Source organism: Chiloscyllium plagiosum, chromosome 18 (genome assembly GCF_004010195.1).
Source record: "Chiloscyllium plagiosum isolate BGI_BamShark_2017 chromosome 18, ASM401019v2, whole genome shotgun sequence".
Lineage (NCBI taxonomy): Eukaryota > Metazoa > Chordata > Chondrichthyes > Orectolobiformes > Hemiscylliidae > Chiloscyllium > Chiloscyllium plagiosum.
In genome coordinates this window covers 41,282,893-41,302,100 of record NC_057727.1, presented here as the reverse complement: position 1 = coordinate 41,302,100, position 19,208 = coordinate 41,282,893, and the positions used below count along the sequence as shown (strand labels likewise).

Below are 19,208 nucleotides of genomic sequence, written 5' to 3'. Positions count from 1 at the left end.
TAAGTCCTGCTAAGATTTGCTTTCCCAAAATGCAGCACCTTGCATTTATCTGAATTAAATTCCATCTGCCACTTCTCAGCCCATTGGCCCATCTGGTCCAGATCTTGTTGTAATCTGAGGTAACCCTCTTCGCTGTCCACTACACCTCCAATTTTGGTGTCATCTGCAAACTTACTAACTGTACCTCTTATGCTCGCATCCAAATCATTTATGTAAATGACAAAAAGTAGAGGGCCCAGCACCGATCCTTGTGGCACTCCACACTGGTCACAGGCCTCCAGTCTGAAAAACAACCTTCCACCACCACCCTCTGTCATCTACCTTTGAGCTAGTTCTGTATCCAAATGGCTAGTTCTCCCTGTATTCCATGAGATCTAACCTTACTAATCAGTCTCCCATGTGGAATCTTGTTGAACGCCTTACTGAAGTCCGTATAGATCACATCTACTGCTCTGCTCTCATCAATCTTCTTTGTTACTTCTTCAAAAAACTCAATCAAGTTTATGAGACATGATTTCCCATGCACAAAGCCATGTTGACTATTGCGAATCAGTCCTTGCCTTTCCAAATACATGTATATCCAATCCCTCAGGATTCCCTCCAACAACGTGCCCACCACTGAGGTCAGGCTCACTGGTCTATAGTTCCCTGGCTTGTCGTTACTGCCCTTCTTAAATTGTGGCACCACGTTTGCTAACTTTCAGTCTTCCGACACCTCACCTGTGACTATCAATGATATAAATATCTCCGCAAGAGGCCCAGCAATCACTCCTCTAGCTTCCCACAGAGTTCTTGGGTACACCTGATCAGGTCCTAGAGATTTATCCATCTTTGTGTTTCAAGACACTCAACGCTTCCTCCTCTGTAATCTGGACATTTTACAATTTGCAAATGTGAAAAATCAGTGAAAGGCACAATTAACTGGAGTTGTTATATTTCACATATTTGAAACTTTTAGATTCTTGTAATATTGTATTCCTCAAATGAAAGTAAATAATGCAGATACTGGAGATTTGAAACAAAGATGCTAAAGAAACTCAGCATTTCTGGTAACATGTGTGAAGAGAGAAACAGTGAAAGATTTGGCAGGGGTGACCTTATAGAGGCTTACAAAATTGAGGGGCATGGATAGGATAAATAGACAAAGTCTTTTCCCTGGGGTCGGGGAGTCCAGAATTAGAGGGCATAGGTATAGGGTGAGAGGGGAAAGATATAAAAGAGACCTAAGGGGCAACTTTTTCATGCAGAGGGTGGCACGTGGATGTGGTAGAGGCTGGTACAATTGCAACATTTAAGAGGCATTCGGATGGGTTTATGAATAGGAAGAGTTTGGAGGGATATGGGCCGGGTGCTGGCAGGTGGGACTAGATTGGATTGGGATATCTGGTCGGCATGGACAGGTTGGACCAAAGGGTCTGTTTCCATGCTGTACATCTCTATGACTCTGACTCAGCAGTATTTCATCTATTAGTATTATTTTACTATTATTATTGTTATGCCTTCTGAAGTACAACAATAACTCAAGCTATTGTTTACTGTGCTGATCTTCCTCAATTAGGTAAAAAGACATTTCTAAAGCAATATGGAGAGGGAATAGTATTACTGCTGGGCTGTTAGTTCCACAGACCAAGGTAATGATCTGGGGATGTAGGTTCAAATCCTGCCATGGCAGAATATGAATTCAATAAAAATCTAATGATGACCACAAAATCATTGATTTCAGAAAAAACCCATCTGATTCATTAATCTCGTTTCAGGAAAGGAATCCATCATCCTTACCTGGTCTAGCCTACATGTGACTCCAGGGCCACAGTGATGTGGTTGACTCTTACCAGGCCTCTGGGCAATTAGGGATTCACAATAAATGCAATGTTCTCATGTGAATGAATAAAGAAAAAATTCAGTTCCTCTGTTCAAGGAGTCTTCATTTAAGAACACTCTATCCATGATAGCGGAATATTTTGGAGGCACTTAATACACTAGACATTGGGCATATTTTAGTACTGATACCTAATTTTTAATTTACAGACCATTGACACATTATCCACATTTTTTAAAGAAGATAAGTATGCTGACTTTCTAATAAGGGATTGACAACAAGAGGCTATAACCTAGATTAATCTTTTTTTAAATCTAGTGTATCCAACGTTCTCTTTATGGACCCTTAACATATACCACAAGGTCATTGAATTTTACAGAACAGAATGTGGTCACTTGAAAGAGCTAACCAATTAGTCAACAACCCACTGAACTTTGCCTACAACCTTGACATTTTCTTCTTTACATACTCATCGAATTAACTTTATCTGTGTCCTATTTTCCAACACCTCTGTCACTGAAATGGTAGCCAATATGTAACCTATCAAAACATTCATTAAATTGTTCTTGACCTTTGCTGTAACAAAGAACAATACCAGTGCAGAGGAACTTCCATTATCTGAACATCAATTATCCGAACAAAATTGCACGCTCCTGATGCTTGGCTAAACTGTGTTATCTGAACATTTGATTATCCGAACATTTGATTATCCAAACAAAATATTCCCCACCTGTGTCGTTTGGATAATCGAGGTTTCTGTGTATGTAAATCCTGGTAGATAACAGAAGTCCCTTTATCCCTGGTACTATTCCAGTAAATTAACAAAATGGTCCTTAAAATTGGACACCATATTCCGACTGAGACTTTACCAGTAGTTTATAAAGATTTACCATAACACCATTCTTTTACACTCTGTAGACAGTTCTCCCTTTCTTAGAGGTGGTGAGAAATGTTGAACTGCAGAAATAATTGGGCAAGATGATACTTCAGAGATTGCCCCTTTCTTGACATCTCTCCAATTAAGTTCTGGATGAGAAGGTCCATTTGAAATCTCTGACACCAGAAATCAGGGCTCTGTTTAATTAATGGCCAGTTGAAGAGTTCAACTCACCACTGTCACAATTACTTGTTTTCCCAGCAAGCAAGGAAACTGATTGATTGGTTTCTTGATCTGACTGCTAGGTTATGATGGTGGTTGGAGAGAGAACTCTGGGAGCAATTGGAGACTGGGGTAGGTGGCAAGAGGTGGCCTCTGAAAGCAATTGCCCTGGTCTTCAACACCCACCCCTTCTCCCCCACAACACCCACTGAGATGCAAAGCAACCTACTTTCCCTTCCCTACTATCCATTCTTTAGGATACCCTGAAGAATGACTGATGGCCTTTAACACCCAAACGCTTCCAGCCTCTGATTAGCTGGCAGCATCCAATGAGGTGGAACTCTCGTGACTTGGCTTACAATTCAAGGATTTTTCTCATTGGTAGGGGCGGTGAATTCATCAGCAATGAACATGTCTGCCTCCACTCTTTGGCTGCGATTTATATAAAAACAAACCAGGATCCATATCTTTAACAGCGTTCTCAACTTGTGCTCCCACTTCACAGATTTCAATACATAATATATTTCTTAAATTGTACATTTGTTTTATTTGTCCTCATGCTTTTGTCACATTTTTCTTCTTTGCCCACATGTAACAGCGAAAATTGTAGAAGGATATATCTCAATGGAGGCACAAATAAAGCATTTTATAATGTAACATAATTTTGCAGTCTTCCAATGGTGTGCTGATAAAAAATTGCTAAAAAAAGGTTACAACAGTTATTACAGATTTTAATGACTATCCTGTCTTTGCAGGTTTGTAGTCATTTAATTGTATAAAAGGTAGCTGCGTAAAATTCAACTACTTGCTCAAATCTACTATTTTTCTGCATAGATGCCAGGTTCAAGCACTAGCATATTTCAGGCAGGTTACTAATGCCCTTTTCAATGCAACTGAAGTGTCTACTTTGGCAGGGGCTATCACTACCATATTTTAACACAGTTAAGTAGGCTGATACTGCTGGCTATAGATCTTGCACTTCATTGTTAAATCTACCAGCCTCCCAATAATCAATTGCCGTTAGGAAACCACTTATTTAAGTGTGACTGGCCCTACTCCTTTATACAGCCAATGATCTCTTGTCTTGATTTCCATGCAGCAGAGCACAGATACAAGAAGAGTTTGTTGTCACTTCTAATGAGAGTTTAATATGTAGCCACGAATAATTAACTTCATTTAAGTATTACACCAAATTCTTCCACTCATCCAGATTATGTAACTGTTTTTGATCTGTCAAGCTTTGAGAAGTTTTCTATGCTAAAGGTTCTATAAAATGTAATTTGACTCTCTTATTATGCTATGTATGTATCAATTTCATTTATTCGCACAATTTTTCTAAGGCGTCTTCCTGTTTCAAACAAAACACATTTACTTTCTCAAATCACTTAATTGTAATGTACTAGATCTGCGCACGCTAATTTTCCATTTCTACACCAGCTCCACTTCCATGCAAAAAGTTGGTCATCTATTTGAAAATAACTCAGATTGGCAATATTTGTACAGTATATCAATTCTATCTCTGACCACTAGATGACTCTTAAAGTTTTAACAAATTGTAGTTCCCAAGATATGACAACCCTCCAACCATGCTCTTTTGCATTATATTACCACCAGGCAAATAACATTTAATTTATTACTAAGGTCAATTGCTTTATTTCCTAACTAATCTAACTTTGGTGATTATTTTAATGGAATCTTAAACTAACATTTTTTATTACTTAAAGACAAAAAGGATGGTAAATCAGGAGTATAATTTCCCACTACTACCAATCATGTTACTAATCAAATAACCTTAATGATCATGTAGGATGTTTCCTTCCCACAGTCATTCATCACATTGAACATGAATATATCCTGATGAAATACGCATTTAGTATTTCTAAAGTGGATTCTTTTTAATAAGTCCAATTTAAAAAGAAATCTTTGACTCAAAGAAATGTTAAAATTGTCTATCTTAATTCAATAGCGCTTTTAAACTGTACAGTCAGCAGTGTTATATACAGTTAAACTATACAATAACTAATCCAGGATGTTCATGAGGTAATGATAGGTAAGATAGATGGAGCCCAGAGACAAAAACAGTTCAGTAATGAGATAGTTGACAGTAAGCCAGGAAAGGAGAAAAGCTGAGACTGGGGACTATATAAATAGGTGAAAATGGGTTGGTTGTGCTGAAAGCAGCCTGTGTCATGGCAGGGCCTGAAGTTCAAAGGTGGGTAAAGGACATGGAATGAGGTATTCAGAATCTACAGATTATTGAACTCTATACTGAATCCTGAAGGCTGTAGAGTTCCCAAGCGGAAAATGACAACATCATGCTGTTCTTCCAGCTTGCGCTGAACCTCGCTGGAGATTTGTAGAAGGCCTGAGGCAAATGTTAGCCAGGGAATAGTGTATTGGAGTGGCAGGCAACTGGAAGTCAGTGATTTTTACAGGCAGAATGCAAATGTTCTGCAAAGTGGTCATCCAGCCGGTGTTTCATCTCCTCAAGGTAGAGGCGACCACATTGTGAGCAGCGAATACATTAGATAAATCATTGCTTCACCTGCATTCTTGATTACTGAGGTGGGAGGTAAATGGGTAAGTGTTGCAATTTCTGTGATTGCATGGAAAAGTGCCATAGGTGTGTAGGGAGTTGCTGGGAGTGAGCCTGGCTGCCCTGGTGGAAATGGTCCCTACAAAATGCTGACAAGGGAAAGAAGGGGAAATATGCCTTTGGTGCATATGGTGACTTATGATCCACAGATCAATACTCCACTGTGCTTTAAATTTCTTGGTATTTGAATTACTAAAAAGTGTGATTATAATAAATTAAAATTCTAAACAGGTTGGCTACTTCCATTGACTTGTTTGATGCTTTGTTGGTTGACCCAATGGCGTTAGACAGACTCCTTCAAGTATAATGACAATTAAAGCTCAAAGTGTATTAGATGAGAGACAGCATAGAGCATGCTTAAATGAATGGTTACCAACAAAAATAACTACTGCTAATTTGGGTTAAATTACCCTCGTGTGATTAATAAATAAAGTTTCCATTGTCCGAGAGGACAGAACCCTATTGTGCCAAACAGTATCAGACTTGATATATTGATGTTCTGAACCATAATTATAACCATACGTTTTAAATATCAGTGTAAAAGCTAAGAGTGTGGGGAAAAGGTAGGAGATTGGCATTTGGTAATGATGCTAGTTTGAATGGCTGCTGCAAACAGGCTGGACTGAAAGGCTTCCTTCTTACTGTAACACTTCTGTGGTGAACTTTTTGAGATGCATCATAATTGCAGAATCCTTGTCTGAAGAAATGCTTTGTTAGAGAACACCTGATCCATATTCTGAAATACGTTAATCAGTGGAGTATCTACTTGAGTGATAAGGTGTTCAAGAAAAGTGAATATAGTTAAGTTACATTAGTTGCTAAATGTTGTGAAAGATTCATTTATTTATATTAAACAAATTATTTAGCAATGCATTTAGTTTTTCAGCATCTACGGTAATTAAAGTGGATCTTAAATCAGATTAGAAGTACATTAATGTTAAAAAGTGCTAAATGCTCAAGTTAAGTGACTGTTTAATCAAGATGCTGAGATGGGAGAAATACACTGGGATGGTAATGTTGCTGCTTCCTTATACTTGAAGAATAGATCAAAATTAAATCCATGTAACTTTGTGGAAACACTACTACTTAAAATCAAACATTTTCATTAATTATGACTTTATTATTATAACTAATTATACAATTAGTTTCAATTATTGAGTTATTCTGTAAATTGAATCATTCTCAATATACCAAAGCCACAAAATAAGTTCATGTTGACTTCAACTATGCTATTTGTTCATGCTTCAATACACTGAATTAGTCTTTAATATTTAAAGAAGACACATGCATTGACACAGCTTAACACATGAATTGTGCTATAGGTTCTTATTTAAAGCTCATCTCTACTGTGTAGTTTCCAGATTTCCTCTCCTTTCCTCAAAGCAACAAATTGCCTGTCAGCCTTCATTGGACACTGACAATGACAATGACATCTGAGCTTAGAAGTGGTTAGCCTACCTGGCAGTGCTGGCTGACATACACTAGGACAATTAGAATTAGAATCCCTACAGTGTGGAAACAGGTCCTTCAGCACAACAAGTCCACACCAACCCTTGGAAGAGTAATCTACCTAGATACATTTCCCTTACCCTATATTTGCACCTGACTAATACATCTAACCTACACATCCCTGAATACTATAGGCAATTTGGCATGGCCAATTTACCTAACCTTCACAGCTTTGGATTGTGGGAAGAAACCATAGCACCCAAAGTAAACCCACACAGACGCAGGGAGAATGTGCAAACTCTGCTATCATTGGTTTCAGCCAAGAGTACAATAAACTCTGAAAATAAAACTAGTCATTAAGTGAGAAGTAGCAGAAAACTGGAAAGTTCCACAGCCCTTAATTCCTCTTATTTTGTAGTAAATGAGCCCATTGATTTATAATCTAATTCAGACATGTCAGTTCTCTCACTTGTATACAGCAGGAGTGTATTTAGCTCATTATGCACTTGCTCATTAACTATAGTCAGAACATTGGTACAAATGAACCCTCTACACTACAGACACTTTGCACACAGTGATACATTTCACTTCATCCACTAAAGTTAGAGAAAAAGGTACTACACAACACTTTTGTGAGATATGATGAAGATAGAGTATAGAAGTCGAATTTTGATCCATCTAGTTTCTAATAATGCTCCAGGTTCAGAGTTGCTCAAAGACAGTAGTTGAATGCAAACAGTCAAGCTGTTGAGAACAATATAAACAAGTTGATGCTTGACATGACTGCACATCAATTCAATACATCATGCTGAATGCAATCACAACAACACGTCGAATGGGACCAGCAGGTTCTCATCTCAGTTCAAAGTGAAACAAGGCAATTTGAATCATGCAATTACTTTCATTTCACATGCAGTGCAACCAAAATGTTGGTAGAGAGGAAAAAAATATTTTTTAAAACAGGCTATACAAAGTCCAGGGAAAAGTTAATCTATTTTGCCTTAGCTCACAATCAGGGTGTAGGGTGTGTGCACTGAGTCGAGATCAAGGTTGTGAACTACTAAAGGCTGAAGCAGCAAATCATTGGCCTCTATATCTTTGAATGAAGTGGAAGGTAGAGATAATGCTTAAAACTGTTTAGTTATGACCTAAAGATGTTACTTAGAAACACAAACTGCCATTTATATCCTGACAACCAATCATTATTTTGTAGGTAGTTCCTCCTCATTTGCACCTCAAAAAATGCATTGACATGGTAATGTTGAGGTTCTTCCCAGAGAAATAGAACAATTAACTGACTCGTTTAGAATTATATTGTCTTTTTATATAAGTTCCTTGTGCTGTTTCTCATTGCCTGAAAAGATGCCTGTTTGTAGACGTATATTTTTTAGAAAGAACTGATTTTGTAAGAACTGTAACAGTGGCATTGGGTGTAATATTCTGGACCCTCATGATCTAGACGGAGATGGGCGAAAAGTTTAAGTAGCAGCACGGTGAACATACCTGGACACAATGATAATTAATCCTACAAAAAACATCTCAAATGTACCAGCATGCAAGTCCAGCAGAAATTCAATTTGACAGTTCAGCAAGAATGAGGAATCTACTATAAGTATGTGTGACCATTCTTCCCTCCCTCCAGCTGGCTATGTGTTCATCTTTTTGTCCCTACTGGAGCTTTCTGATGTGGAGTGTGATACAGCAAAATGATCGCCGTGATGTTTTAAGTTAATTCGAAAATTTAGCTTCTATAATCTCCCAATTAAAAAGAATTTTCGTTGCACCATTTGTTTAAACATTGTATTAATTACTGCACTTGAAATAGTGCTAAGTGCAGGAATAGTTTTTGAGAAGTAAATGTTGCAAAATTATTAAAGCTCAGAAAGCTGGGAAAAGCTTGCATCATTTGCTTCTCCCAGCTGACGGCTCTTTTCAATTAATCTGTGAAGAAAATTGAACTGCTTGAAGTCCCCTTCCAGATGGCCAAGGTGGAGGAATATCTGTGACAACAACTTGGGAGTCGACAGCACTGCTGCTACCTCTGCAACAAGCTGATCTTCCTCTTACAGTTGTTTGATAAATTTGGCAATTTTTTAACTGCACTGTGTTTCACTGACCTAGCTAAGTAAGTAATTGTTGGCAGCTGAGTTAGAAATAGTACATAGAAAGTTACAATTTAGCTAATAGTATACAAGTGCAGTCTGACTAAAATGAAAAAAAAATGTATTGCTTAATGAGGCACCTTGCAAGGAAGGCTGGAAAGACCATGCCACTCATACAGAGACAAAACACTCAATGAGCAAATTCCATAGCCAAAAGACATTGTTCACACAAACTCGCATGCAGCCTGGTTTGGTATTTATATGGCCTAGAACTGATGGGGCACAGCAGAAGAGGAAGGCAAGGTCAGATGAGCTCCAAAAGAAGTACAAGACTGCTGGACACAGGCAGCAATACTTGTAGTTTCAGTCAGGAGGGACAACACCTGTCTGATAATTGGTGCTAATAGTCTCATTCAATGCAAAGAATCAATACAACATTGGTCCAATGTACTTTCTGGTTCTTTAAAAGCATAAAACAACTGGAACCAGAGGAAAATGCACAGAAAGGCAAGGGAGGACAAGAAAGGGTTGTATTTAAGATACTAGGGCAAAATTCTGAGTCGTGACCCAGCCAACATTTGGATTTCAGATCTAATTTGAGCATGGAGAAGGAAATTTGGAAATTCTTTCCTTAATACAGAAATTCTGGGATGGGAAGTTAAATGTAGAAAATTTGTTATCTTTATTAAAAGAGTTGTTTTCTATCACACAAATTATTAAAGACTGTAAAAAGAAATTCTTATAAAACAGGATAATTCTTTCGGAAATCCGACAAATTGGCAAGCTAGTTCCAAATGTCAGAACATAAACATAGAAAGTGGAGGAAGATCTCACAAATGGAATTTGTTTTGAAGCAAAGATAAATCGTTTATTGTGTATCCAATTGTATTCAAAGTGCAGAAAACGCAAGTAATCACTTCCTTCAGTTTAAAAAAGTGCACTACAATTGTGGAAGATACATAAATGGCACAAATCTTCCATGAAACTCACCAAGAATAGAATAACATGATGCAAAACAGCCATCATAATTTTTTTTATGTTAGGAAAATATAATTTTGTTTACTAAAATACTTAAGATTTTCAACACTGCAAGCATTTCACAGTTGATTTCAGTGTTATCGAAATATAGAGATGAAAAATGTCTTACAATTTCTAGCTTAAATGTTGAAAGAAATTTTAAAATAGTACAAAACAAACAATTATAATTAATTCCAGAAAGAAAAGTTAATGATAGACCAGGATTTATGTAATTTCTAAAGACCTTTTCATGATTTAAAAGGAGAAACTTAATTTAAACAATGAAATAGGTTAAGTTATTACATCGCCAGGCAGATTGAAGATTACAGATGTCAGAGCATTAGATTAGACAAGATAGAGGAAATAGCTACAAAATTACTTCAAGTCTACATACTCTTAATATGACCCTGGGCAAGGTTCCTCAATTCATTATAATTCCAGACAAGATAACCCCAATAATTAAGCTCCTGGCTAGAGAGCGATGAACTAATTTCTCTTTATTCACCCGTCCCTCTGTTGGTTGCCACACAGTTAATTTAAATAGGTTTCCCCTCTTGTGGAAACATTTCTCCCAGCCATGTGAACTTATGTTTTAAAAGATGTCAATTTAGCCAGGCTTTCTTAAATTCACTCTTCTTGTTAATTCATTAATTACTCAAGTAATAAGAAATACTACACAACACACACAGCATAGAAATAAAAGATGAGTCCAAAACATTATAGGATTATATCTGAATTAGTCATGCAAAGCAGACAAAATGATGTTGCAGCCATTACAGTATTGGGTTGCAATGGTAACAATGCCATTGACAGTTGAACAAATGGTTTTCGAGATCCTTGGTTTTCTAGTCTGATGGAAGACCTTTTGGTCTGATTCCTTTTTTAGTTGGATTATAGAACTCAGTTAACAATACAGACTGACACTAACATTCAATTTCCATACCAGCTGAGGTTACCATGAAGGTGCTGAATTTTCAACCTTAACCTCACCTGAGGTGTGATGACTCAAGATAAACTCTCTGTAAGGAAAGAGCAGTCCTATGATCCTCTGGGACTATAAGGTCTTTAAAATTTTGCTTTCTTTAGCAATCATTGAGAACCTTATTTGATTACAATTTTTATATCTCACAAACTGCCATTGTTAGTGGCCTATTAAGCTGCAGGGGCACTTGGACAATACCATTTTCACCGACTGACCAATAATATGCTTCAGCCATATTGTAACTTGAAAGGTTCATGAATTGATCTTTCCTGTATCACGCCTGCTTTCTAATTTGTTCAACAATAAAAGAAAAAGTTTAAGTACATCTGTTATTGCTTGCACCTCCTCGTACTTTTCAACGCATGTATGTTGCAAATATCATTAACATAGATCATTGCTCTCCCAGTAACTGTTGGTTGAAGAGGCTAGGAAACAGTAAATTGTGAATAGGAGGTAGAATGGTAATATGCTAATAATGCAAGTTCATTACTGCTATCTAATTATACCTCATGTACCTCCTGATGCTATCTGCATTAAATATAATGAATTATTGGCATAATAGATGAAACAACTCACCTTTTGTGATGTACGGCTCTCCCCCAGCGCAAGATTGTAATAAGTGCAATAAAAGTTAAAGCCAAGAAATAATTAGCCAAACACAATCGGCCAGTCTTTGTTGCACAGCATCTTAACACTTCTGATGGTTGTTCAGCTTTCTCCTGAACCATTCAGCTCAATAAGACTTTACCCACTAAGTTGCAGCAAGTACAGTTGATAACAGTACAGCAAAATAAAAAGCACTTAGGACATGGATGAACAGGACCAGCATTTTCTGATTGAAGGACTGAAATAAACAGAAAGAGAAATAGTAAATTAAAGGGGTGAATTTAATGTCAAATCAACAGTAACGAGGAAAAAAGGAGGGGAAATATAAACATGAAAAGTTAACAAAATTATATTTAAAACTTGACATCTTTAAGATCTCCAAAAACAATTCATAACTGGAAGGAAAGGAATGACATTAATTTCATACCATTGATTGTCAGTCATTTACACATGTCATTGCCTGGGCATCTAAATTAATTAGTAACCCTAAATATCTGAGGAATGATCACTTGAACCGAAACATTAACACTGATTTCTCTCCACAGGTGCTGCCAGACCTGCTGAGCTTTTCCAGCAATTTCTGTTTTTGTTTCTTATTTACACCATCCACAGTTCTTTCAGTTTTTATTTCCTAAATATCTGTGACTGGTTCACACAAATACAGCAGCCTTGCTTAGTCAGTGCATTTCAACAGTGAGACTGACAGTAAAGTTCAATTTTTTACAAACTCAATTATATAGTGGCATGACTGAGCCTACAATTTTGAACCACACATCTTTTCTTTATTTGTCTATGGGATGTGAGTGCTGCTATGGAAGTCAGGATTTATTACAATCCCTATCTGCCATGGAGAAGATGAAAGTGAGCTGGCTTCTTGAACAGTTGTAGTCCATGTGCTGTAGGTACTCCCACAACAGTGTTAGAGAGGGAGTCCCAAGATTTTAACTGAGCAACAGTGAAAGAATAATAATACATTTCTATGGCTTGGTGGCATGCAGCTTGGAAGGGAATTTGCAAGTATTGAGGTTTCCACACACTACCTCTCCTTGTCTTTCATGATGGTCAATGTCATACGTTTGAAAGGTGCTGCCAGAGGAGCCTTGGTGAGTTACTGCAGTGAATCTTGCAGATGTTACACACTGCTGTTACTGTGCACTGGTAATGAAGGGTGTAAGTGTTGAAAGTGATGAATACACAGCCAATCAAGTGATCTGCTTTGTCCTAGATGGTGTTGAGCTTCTTAAATATTGGAGCTGCACTCAATCAGGAAAGTGAGGATTATTCCATCACATTGCTGACTTTTGCCCTTATAGATGGTGGACAGGTACTGTGGAGTCAAGAAGTGAGTTAGCTGCCACAGAATTCCTAGTCTCTGACCTGTTCTTGTAGTCATAGTTTTCAAATGGCCAGTCCACTTTAATTTTTGGTAATTTGTAACCCCCAGGATGTTGATAGTGGAGGATAATGGTAATGCCATTGAATGCTAAGGGGCAATTATTAGAGTTGGTCTTTGCCTGGCACTTGTGAATTTTCAGCAAAAGTGAGGACTGCAGATGCTGGAGATCAGAGTCTAGATTAGAGTGGTGCTGGAAAAGACAGCAGGTCAGGCAGCATCCAAGGAGCAGGAAAATCAACGTTTCGGGCAAAGGTCCTTCATCAGGAATAAGACTGGGAGCCTCCAGGGTGAAGAGATAAATGAGAGAGGGGTGGGACTGGGGAGAAGGTAGCTAGGAGTGCAATAGGTGGATAGAGTTGGGGATGAAGGTGATAGGTCAGAGAAGAGGCTGGAGTGGATCGATAGGAAGAAAGATTGGCAGGTAGGACAGGTCATGAGGATGGTGCTGAGCTGGCAGGTTGGATCTGGGATAAGGTGGGGGCAGGGGAAATGAGGAAACTGGTCAAGTCCACATTGATGCCCTGGGGTTGAAGTGTTCCGAGGCGTTCTTCCTCTGGGCTCAGGTGATGATGGAGCGGTGGTGGAGGATGCCCAGGACCTGCATGTCCTCAGCTGAGTGGGAGGGGGAGTTGAAATGTTCAGCCACGGGGAGGTGGGGTTGATTGGTGCAGATGTCCTGGAGATGTTCCGTAAAACGCTCTGCGAGAAGGCATTCAATCTCCCCAATGTAAAGGGGACCGTATCGGGAGCAACGGATACAATAAATGACATTTGTGGATGTGCAGACCTTGGATGGCTGTGAGGGAGGAGGTGTGGGCGCAGGTTGGGGAAGATGCCAGGACGGGAGGGTGGGTTGTTGGGGGACATGGACCTGACCAGGTAGCCACGGAGGGAACGGTCTTTGCAGAAAGCGAATAGGGGTGGGGAGGGAAATATATCCCTGATGGTGGGGTCTGTCTGGCGGAAATGTCGGCGGATGATAAGGCTTATGTGGAGGTTGGCGGGTTGGAAGGTGAGGTCCAGGGGTTCTGTCCTTGTTGCGGTTGGAGGGGTAGGGTTTGAGGGTGGAGGTGCGGGACATGAATGAGATGTGTTGGAGGGTATCTTCAACCACGTGGGAAGGAAAATTACTGTCTCTAAACGAGGAGGCGATCTGGTGTGTTCTTGGTGGAATTGGTCCTCCTGGGAGCAGATACAGTGGAGGCGGAGGAATTGGGAATACAGGATAGCATTTTTGCAGGAGGTAGGTTGGGAAGAGGTGTAATCCAGGTAGCTGTAGGAGTCAGCCGGTTTGTAAACATGTCAGTGTTGAGTTGCTCATCATTGATGTTGATGGAGATGTCCAGGAAGGGAAGGGAGGTGTCAGAAATGGTCCAAGTGAACTTAAGGTCGGGGTGGAATGTGTTGGTGAAGTTGATGAACTTCTCAACCTCCTCGCAGGAGCACATGGTAGCACCGATGCAGTTATCAATGTAGCAGAGGAAGAGATGGGGAGTGGTGCCAGTGTAACTCCGGAAGATGGACTGTTCTACGTACCCAACAAAGAGACAGGCATAGCTGGGGCTCATGCGGGTACCCATGGCTACCTCTTGTGTATGGAGGAAGTGGGAGGATTCGAAGGAGAAATTATTAAGGATGAGGACCAGTTCAGCTAAACGAATGAGTGTGTCAGTGGAAGGGTACTGTTGAGGATGTCGGGAGAGGAAGAAACAGAGGGCTTGGAGGCACTGGTCATGGCGGATGGGGATGTAGAGGGATTGAATGCCCATCGTCAAGATGAGGCATTGGGGGCTGGGGAAACAGAAGTCGTGGAGGAGGTGGAGAGCGTGGGTGGTGTCTCTAACATATATGGGGAGTTCCTGGACTAGGGGAATAGGACAGTATCGAGGTAACTGGAGATGAGTTCGGTGGGGCAGGAGCAGGCTGAGACAATTGGTCAGCTGGGGTGGTCAGGCTTGTGGATCTTTGGAAGGAGGTAGAATCGTGCGAGGTTCCCGAACTACGAGGTCGGAAGCTGTGGATGGGAGATCTCCTGAGGTGATGAGGTTGTATATGGTCTGGGAGATGATGGTTTGGTGATGGGGGTTGGGGTCATTGTCGAGGGGGCCGTAGGAGGAGGTGTCTTCGAGTTGGCGTCTGGCTTCAGTGGTGTAGAGGTCAGTGTGCCAATCTAAGCCCTTTATCCACTGGCTTGAAGGTAAGGTTGGGATTGGAGCAGAGAGAGTGGAGGGCTGTGCGTTGTGAGGGTGAGAGGTTGGAATGGGGGAGGAGGGTAGACAGGTTGAGGCGGTTAATGTCCCGGCGGCAGTTGGAAATGAAGAGGTCAAGGGCGGGTAATAGGTCAGCATGGGGTGTCCAAATGGATGGAGTGTGTTAGAGGTGGGCGAAGGGGTCCTCGGAAGGTTAGCGAGAGTCCTCATTGTAAAAGTAAGCTCAGAGGTGGAAGCGGCGGAAGAAGTGTTCGACGTCACAATGTGTATTAAATTCGTTGATGTGTGAACGGCGGGGGATGAAGGTAAGGCCTTTGCTGAGGACTGATCATTCGTCCTCAGTGAGGGGGAGATCTGGGGGAATGGTGAAAACACGACAGGGCTGGGAGCTAGGACCTCGTGTGGGTGTGGAGCTGGGAGTGGGGGCGGAGCTGGGAGTGGGGGCAGACCCTGTAACTGGAGTGGGAGTAGTGGTAGGAGGAATTGGGGTGGAATCATTAGCAGAGGTGATGTTCCACTCAGGGTTCTGGGGGCGGGGGGTTGTTGGTGACAGTGGAATCTGTGTGGGGCGTGTTGGCAGTATGCAAGTGAGTGGTGTTATTGGGGGTGGAAGTAGTGGCAACAGCGGCAGTAAGGTGGGTGGAAGTCACGGAACACGTGATGTCTGCGATGATGTGAGGGGTAGAAGGGATGTCACACGTGGTGCATGTGAAATCGTTAGGGGCGGAAGTGGTTGCGGATATGGCCGTGATGGAGTGGAAGTGATATCATCGATTGCCGTGGGGATGGTGGGTGTACCAGCCTTGTGGCTAATGGCTGTCGAGCAGTTCTGGAGGCCAGGGGAAGCTTCTGGAATGTTTGTGGAGTGCTGGTTATGGAGGTGGGTATATAAACGTTTGTTGTATTTACAGTTTTTGATGTTTGAGATAATGTAGAAATATTGTTTGTTGAGAGTATAAATTCTTCTTAGGATATAGTACAGAAGAGATCCTTTGCAGTTCTGAGAGAGTGTGGACCTCAGTTGAGGCATAGCTGGCTGCAAGTGTGGAGCAGAGGAGGATCCTAAAGGAGAACCATTGCTGGTGGTTTTGAATTTGTAGTCTGTACTGGTTGTCCTGTTCGGATCCAAACTGTGCTGGTTTGAATGTAGTCCGGAGTCCATGTGGGATCAGTTGGTTTCGGAGGCAAGCACTGAGGACGCCGATGTGGCTGTGGTGGTGAGTCTGTTGCAGGACGTGGTTGAACGGCTTCAGGGCAGAGGAGATGACCTGGGGTGGGGGAGAGAGAGAGAGAGAGACTCCGCAAGGTAGGCCATCCTTGCAAGAAGACTCGCAGTAAGGTTGGACCGCAGATGCTGGAGATCAGAGTCAAGATTAGAGTGGTGCTGGAAAGGCAGACCAAGTCAGGAAGCATCCGAGGAGCAGGACAATTGCTGTTTTGGGCAAAGACCCTTCATCAGGAATGAGCCTGAGAGACTCCAGAGTGGAGAGATAAATTGGAGGGGGTGGGGCTGGGGAGAAGATAGTTGAGAGTGCAATAGGTGGATGGAGGCCTGCTCCTCGGATGCTGCCTGACCTGCTGTGCTTTTCCAGCACCACTCTAATCTTGTGAATTTTAGTTTACATATATCATTCCAAACTTGGTTGCTGTCTAAGTCTAGTTGCAAATGGACACAGCTTCAGTATCTGAAGAGTCTTGAATGGTGCTGAACATTTGTTACAATCAGAAGCAGACATCCTCACTTCTGACTTTATGATGGACCAGCTGAATACAATTGGGACTAGGAAACTACCCTGCATTATGGATCAGACCAAACCCCCTTGTAAATACATCAAGTAGATAGCCTAGACCCTAACTTTTATCTTATTTAAAGGCTATTGTAAGATACTGTGTTCCAGATGTAATTCAATTGGTCACACTACTAGGCTTTAAGCAAAACACACTTTGTTCTTACTCTACAGTTAAGATACAAAGGAAAGAAGAATTAGTCTAACTTTAACAATTGGAAAACTTTACAGAATAATAGATTATCTAACTCCTAAACAGGAACAGTTCCTATACAGTAACACCTCATAAACATTCATTTGGCAAAGGCAAATTCAACAAAATAGATTGTCTCACATTCTGGCAGCAGGAAGAGAACCTAAGCTTTTAGCTGTAACAGAGAGAAAGGTGACAACCAGTTTCATAACTAATCAAAGCTAAACTAAAATCTTGCTTCTATAGGAGGCTGACTCCACCCTTTTATGCTGCATCCATTGTTCCAACTTAAAAAAAATCTTTAAAAACCCCGAGGCCTCACAAGCTGTTTATTTTATTAGCTTGGAACAGACCACACTCCACCTCCATCTCCATCTCAGCATCACTTCAGTAAAAAATTGACAAAATACACCTTTTGTCACACCTGAGAAACTCCTGCAAAATACATCCTGTGGCTGAGATGACTGATCTCCAACAACCACAACCATCCTCTTTTGTGCTAGGTATAACTCCAACCAGCAGAGATTTTTTCTCCTGATTTTCATTGACCTCATCTTTGATAGGGTTCAGTCAGATGGGCAGTCACTTTCACTTGGCTTCTGTATTGCATCTGTTTTGTCAGTAATTGGACCAATGCTGTAACAAAACTAGGAGCTGAGTGGTCCTGATAGAAGCCAAGCTAAGTGCCAGTGAGCAGATTACTATTTTGCAATTGCTGCTTAACAGCACCATCAATGACCCATTCCACTGCTTTGATGATCAATAATAGATAGTTGAGGCAGGAATTGGCCAAGATGGATTCATCATGCTTTTTTTCCACACGGTCAGAGACAAAAAAACTGCAAATGCTGGAATCCAAGGTGGACAAGCAGGAGGGGTCTTCCAGCCTCCTACTATTTTGTACACAGGACATTCCAGTGCAATTTTCCACATTGGCAGGCAAATACCTGTCTTGTAACTGCCTTATAATATTTTGCCTTGGATGTGTTTGGTTCTGTAGTACAAGTTTTCAAAGGTCCATAGTCTTTGCAGTATCCAGTACCTTCAGTAGTTTCTTGATTATTATGCAGACTAATTCAAAATCATTGAAGACTGACACGCTTAGTGCTAGGTACCTTAGTGATCAAGGTATATCATGTACATGACACTGCTGGTTGAAGATGAATGTAAATACTTCTGCCTTGTCCTTTGCATTGATGAATGGACTTCTCAATGTTGAGGATGGGGATATTTGTGGAAACTCCACTTCCTGTTAGTTATTAGTTGTCCACTGAAATTTATGACTGGATGTGGTAAGACTGCAGATCTTCGATCTGATCTGTTGGTTGTGGGATTGTTTAGTTCTGTTTTTTGCATGTACTACCCTGTTTGACATAAACGTAGCCCTGTGTCGTAGTGTCACAAGAATGACACCTTTATTCTTAGGTATGCCTAGTACAGTTTGTGGCCTCCTTTACCCTTCACTGAATCGAAATTGATCCCATGACGTTGTGGAAAAAACAGAGTGAGGTTATGCCAGCCCATGACGCTATAGATTTTCATTGAGTACAATTCTGCTACAGTTGTTGCTATTGGCCCATAGTCCCCTCATGGATTCCAAGTTTTAAGATGTCTCTTACTCAACATTGCAATGATTATGGGAGAAAGTGAGGTCTGCAGAGTCGAGAGTGTGTTGCTGGAAAAGTACAGCAGGTTAGGTAGCATCCGAGGAGCAGGAGAATCAACATTTCGGGCCAGAACCCTTCATCAGCAATTCTCCTGCTCCCCGGATGCTGCCAGACCTGCTGTGCTTTTCCAGTATCACACTCTCAATTGCAATGTTTATGCATACCTAACAAAGATTCCCCTAGCTTTATGGTTACCTACAGAGCCAATTCTGCCTACAACTAGTTTAGTTCAAATATTCCTTATTATTACATTATACAATGCATAGAAATAATCATTACTCAACT

At 40.7% G+C, this 19,208-nt stretch overlaps 1 long non-coding RNA gene across 1 annotated transcript in view; it reads right to left on the bottom strand.

The window, feature by feature from the left end:
- The window catches only part of LOC122559069, a 70,580-nt gene that overhangs the window by 9,025 nt on the left and 42,347 nt on the right, over window positions 1–19,208 (bottom strand). The window contains exon 2 of the long non-coding RNA XR_006314329.1: window positions 11,641–11,908. This is a non-coding gene — a long non-coding RNA (uncharacterized LOC122559069). The remainder of the gene's footprint in view (window positions 1–11,640; window positions 11,909–19,208) is intronic.